Consider the following 6000-nt stretch of genomic DNA (forward strand, 5'->3'; position numbering starts at 1 on the left):
TTTTTAGAATAGGAGGATGGCCCCCGTCCAATGGCGCATAGGCCTAGGAAATTTTATTCAAGGACCAGACAAGATCATCTTTCAGTTTACTACAATATGTAATTTAAATAGCATGAAGAAAACAACTATAGAATGAAGAGTGAACTATGATCCAATATTGTGAAGAATATTAAAATGAAGGTGGATTTTTCATATTCGAGTTTTTCTTCATAGTAAGTTAAAAAATAAATGAATATATGCATAAGGTGGATTTTCACATGCAACCTGTGGTAGTTTCGGTTTGTGACGGCTTCAATTGTCACTCCAAACCTCTATTTCTCTTGTGGGCAACTCAAAATTGTTTACAATCCGTTATCTGCAACAAATAAAATGGATTGAACCTAATGATTCATTCAAATCAACTCTGCTTTGAACAAGTTGGCCACATTTAAATAAGAAGAATTGGAGAAGTGTACTTTCAGATCTACAGTACGTACTTTGGGCCAAAAAGTCAAATTTACCTACTGGACGGCATGTATAATAATAGTAGTAATTCACCACTGAGATAGATGAGAAGATGAATTTATATGGGATGTGAGACTCGACAGTGGCGGGTACAGTATCAAATTTGTCCTTTCTTTGCAAGAGAGGAAGAGAAATTAGATTGGGGATCAGAAGAAGGTGGGTACCGGTGGACCTGTTCATTGTTGTGGAGGAAGGAGGGCTTGTAGGCGCTTGGGGTAGTCATCTCCTGCCTCACCTCACCTTGCCTGCTGCCTCACGCAACAAGTCAGCAACGCTGCTGTGTGTGTGCGTCTGCGTCTGTGCACTGTAGGGAAACCAAAGAGGCTACGCATGAGGGAAGGAAAAAAAGGAAAGGGAAGCAGATCGAGAGAGTACCCTGGCGGCCATGGCGTCGTCGGCCGAGCGGAGCAGAAGCAGACGGATGGATGGAGGTCCTGTCCAGGCACACGAGCTCGCAATTGGGGAGATGCAGCCAACGCCATGGAGGTGGAGCTCCAGGTCCTAGCCCTCGGCCATGGATGTGGATCTCCAGGTCCAGGCCCTCGGCCATGGACATGGAGTTCTAGGTCCAAGCCCTTGGCGGATCTGGGACTGAGAGCCGATGCCTGACCTATTCTCTTCTCGTCGTCTTCTGGTGAGGGGAGGGGCGAGGGTGGCGGTGGCGGTGGCGGCGGTCGTGCGGAGGCCTGGCTGGCCGGCTGCAGCGCTCGGGGCTGCACACACTCGTGGATTGGGAGAGGATAGGAGGCTGGCGGTGGAGGGGATCTGGATCGAGGTTTGGGTGGAACTTTTTTTTTGATAAACATGGCCGGGTGGACGGCGAGAACGTGGAGTACGGTTGGTGGCATAGCAGCAGCGTGGTGTGTCCCACCTGCGCTACAACTATCCATCTAGTAGTAGCGCAGATCTTATACCCACGCTATTACTATTTTCTGTTGAGGGGGTAGGGTGGAAATCATTTAGTAGCAGCGCAGGTTTTTTGTCCCCGTTCTACTACTATGTCATACCAGCAACGCGTTGTGTTTGTCGCGCTACTAATAAGTAGCAGTAGCGCCCTATTTTAGGCCGCGCTGCTGGTAAGATTCTGTGTATAAGGTTTTCCCTAGTAGTGTAGTAGGAGTAGGGAAGAGGGGAATCCTACTCCTACTAGGAGGAGGATTCCTCCTCCTGGTGCACCAACAAGGGTCGGTCAGCCTTCCCCTTGCTCCTTTATATACAGGGGCAGGGGGCACCTCTAGACACACAAGTTGATCACGAAGATCTCTCCCAGCCGTGTGCGGTGCCCCCCTTCCACCATAATCCACCTCGGTCATACTGTAGCGGTGCTTAGGCGAAGCCCTTTCACGGTAGCTTCATCAATATCGTCACCACGCCGTCGTGCTGACGAAACTCTTCCCCGAGCTCTACTGGATCGTGAGTTCGTGGGACGTCACCGAGCTGAACGTGTGCTGAACGCGGAGGTGTCGTACATTCGGTACTGAGGATCGATCGATCGTGAAGACGTACGACTACATCAACCACGTTGTCATAACGCTTCCGCTTAACGGTCTACGAGAGTAAGTGGACAACACTCTCCCCTCTCGTTGCTATGCATCACCATGATCCTGCGTGTGCGTAGGAATTTTTTTGAGATTACTACGTTCCCCAACAGTGGCATCTGAGACAGGTTTTATGCGTAGATGTTATATGCACGAGTAGAACACAAGTGAGTTGTGGGCGATACAAGTCATACTGCTTACCAGCATGTCATACTTTGGTTCGACGGTATTGTTGGATGAAGCGGCCCAGACCGACATTACGCGTACGCTTACGCGAGACTGGTTCTACTGACGTGCTTTGCACACAGGTGGCTGGCGACTGTCAGTTTCTCCAACTTTAGTTGAACCGAGTGTGGCCACGCCTGGTCCTTGAGAAGGTTAAAACAGCACTAACTTGACAAACTATCGTTGTGGTTTTGATGCGTAGGTAAGAACGGTTCTTGCTCAGCCCGTAGCAGCCACGTAAAACTTGCAACAACAAAGTACAGGACATCTAACTTGTTTTTGCAGGGCATGTTGTGATGTGATATGGTCAAGACATAATGCTATATTTATTGTATGAGATGATCATGTTTTGTAACGAAGTTATCGGCAACTGGCAGGAGCCATATGGTTGTCGCTTTATTGTATGCAATGCAATCGCCCTGTAATTGCTTTACTTTCTCACTAAGCGGCAGCGATAGTCGTAGAAGCAATAGTTGGTGAGACGACAAAGATGCTACGATGGAGATCAAGGTGTTGTGCCGGTGACGATGATGATCATGACGGTGCTTCGGAGATGGAGATCACAAGCACAGGATGATGATGGCCATATCATATCACTTATATTGATTGCATGTGATGTTTATCCTTTATGCATCTTATTTTGCTTTGTTTGACGGTAGCATTATAAGATGATCTCTCACTAAATTTCAAGATAAAAATGTTCTCCCTGAGTATGCACCGTTGCCAAAGTTCATCGTGCCGAGACACCACATGATGATCGGGTGTGATAAGCTCTACGTCCATCTACATCGGGTGCAAGCCAGTTTTGCACACGCAGAATACTCGGGTTAAACTTGACGAGCCTAGCATATGCAGATATGGCCTCGAAATACTGAGACTGAAAGGTCGAGCATGAATCATATAGTAGATATGATCAACATAGTGATGTTCACCATTGAAAACTACTCTATTTCACATGATGATCGGTTATGGTTTAGTTGATATGGATCACGTGATCACTTAGATGATTAGAGGGATGTCTATCGAAGTGGGAGTTCTTAAGTAATATGATTAATTGAACTTAAATTTATCATGAACTTAGTACCTGATAGTATTTTGCTTATCTATGTTGTTGTAGATAGATGGCCCGTGCTGTTGTTCCGTTGAATTTTAATGCGTTCCTTGAGAAAGCAAAGTTGAAAGATGATGGTAGCAATTACACAGACTCGGTCCGTAACTTGAGGATTATCCTCATTGCTGCATAGAAGAATTACGTCCTGGAAGCACCGCTGGGTGCCAGGCCTGCTACAGATGCTGCTGATGACGTTAAGAATGTCTGGCAGAGTAAAGTTGTGATACGTCTCCAACGTATCTATAATTTTTGATTGTTCCATGCTATTATATTATCTGTTTTGGATGTTTATGGGCTTTATTATACACTTTTATATTATTTTTGGGACTAACCTATTAACCCAGAGCCCAGTGCCAGTTTCTGTTTTTTTCCTTATTTTAGAGTATCGCAGAAAAGGAAAATCAAATGGAGTCCGGTTGACCTGAAACTTCACGGAACTTATTTTTGGACCAGAAGAAGCCCACGGAGTATCGGAGATGGACCAAGAGAGTCTCGGGCTGCCCACGGGGGTGGGGGGTGTGCCCACCCCCCTGGGCGCGCCCCCCTGCCTCGTGGACAATCCGGAGGTCCACCGACGTACTTCTTCCTCCTATATATACCCATATACCCTAAAAACTTCGGGGAGCACAATAGATCGGGAGTTCCGCCACCAGAAGCCTCCGTAGCCACCGAAAACCAATCTAGACCCGTTCCGGCACCCTACCGGAGGGGGGAATCCCGCTCCGATGGCCATCTTCATCATCCCGGCGTTCTCCATGACGAGGAGGGAGTAGTTCTCCCTCGGGGCTGAGGGTATGTACCAATAGCTATGTGTTTGATCTCTCTCTCTCTCTCTCTCTCTCGTGTTCTTGAGGTGGTACGATCTTGATGTATCGCGAGCTTTGCTATTATAGTTGGATCTTATGATGTTTCTCCCCCTCTACTCTCTTGTAATGGATTGAGTTTTCCCTTTGAAGTTATCTTATCGGATTGAGTCTTTAAGGATTTGAGAACACTTGATGTATGTCTTGCGTGGGATACCCGTGGTGACAATGGGGTATTCTATTGATCCACTTGATGTATGTTTTGGTGATCAACTTGCGGGTTCCGCCCATGAACCTATGCATAGGGGTTGGCACACGTTTTCGTCTTGACTCTCCGGTAGAAAATTTGGGGCACTCTTTGAAGTACTTTGTGTTGGTTTGAATAGATGAATCTGAGATTGTGTGATGCATATCGTATAATCATACCCACGGATACTTGAGGTGACAATGGAGTATCTAGGTGACATTAGGGTTTTGGTTGATTTGTGTCTTAAGGTGTTATTCTAGCTTCATGTTATTTTACTACGGACTCTTGAATAGATCGATCAGAAAGGATAACTTTGAGGTGGTTTCGTACCCTACCACAATCTCTTCGTTTATTCTCCGCTATTAGTGACTTTGGAGTGACTCTTTGTTGCATGTTGAGGTATAGTTATGTGATCCAATTATGTTATTATTGTTGAGGGAACTTGCACTAGTGAAAGTATGAACCCTAGGCCTTGTTTCAACGCATTGCAATACCGCTTGTGCTCACTTTTATCATTAGTTATGTTGCTATTTTTATATTTCCAGATTACAAAAACCACTATCTACTATCCATATTGCACTTGTCTCACCATCTCTTCGCCGAACTAGTGCACCTATACAATTTACCATTGTATTGGGTGTGTTGGGGACACAAGATACTCTTTGTTATTTGGTTGCAGGGTTGCTTGAGAGAGACCATCTTCATCCTACGCCTCCCACAGATTGATAAACCTTAGGTCATCCAATTGAGGGAAATTTGCTACTGTCCTACAAACCTCTGCACTTGGAGGCCCAACAACGTCTACAAGAAGAAGGTTGTGTAGTAGACATCAAGCTCTTTTCTGGCGCCGTTGCCGGGGAGGTTAGCGCTTGAAGGTATATCTTTAGATCTTGCAATCAAATCTTTTTGTTTCTTGTTTTAGCACTAGTTTAGTTTATAAAAAAACTAAAAATGGAATTGAGTTTGCCTCATACGCTTCATCTTTTTAATATCTTTCGTGAGTATGATGGAAAGGAAAATTGTGCCAAAGTATTAGAAGAAGAATGCATTAAAATGTTTGGCACTAAATCTTTGAATGATGAGCATGACTGCAATGTTGTTAGTATGAACTCCTTGATTATCCATAGTACTAATGATGATTGCACTAGTTATGATGAAAATGCCTCCTATAAACATGCCAATTTTTGTGGAGTGCATTGGGTTTGCAAGAACACACCAAATAGGGAAGATAGATATTGCAAGAGGCATAAGCATTTAGAAACTAGATGGTTGCAAGAAAGGCTAAATGTTATTGCTGAAAATTTAAAATTTCTTAGCCATACTTGTGAACTTTGCAATGAACATGGTCATTTAAATATCAAATGCAAATTATTTCATGATCGAATCCTGTCCAAAAATTGTGATGACTTGATTTCCCTTGCACATTATAATGAACTTAGTTTGCTTTTGGGTTATGAAGAAATGAAACGTCAAACTAAGATTATTCCAGAATATAACCTCGAGAAATTCCTCGATATTGATCTAAAAGAAATTTATATGTATTGTGCGGTGAATTGCATTGAAAATCCTTAT

The sequence above is a fragment of the Triticum urartu genome, chromosome 7A (genome assembly GCF_056163025.1).
Source record: "Triticum urartu cultivar PI428250 chromosome 7A, HENAU_Tu73, whole genome shotgun sequence".
NCBI classification, from domain to species: Eukaryota; Viridiplantae; Streptophyta; class Magnoliopsida; order Poales; family Poaceae; genus Triticum; species Triticum urartu.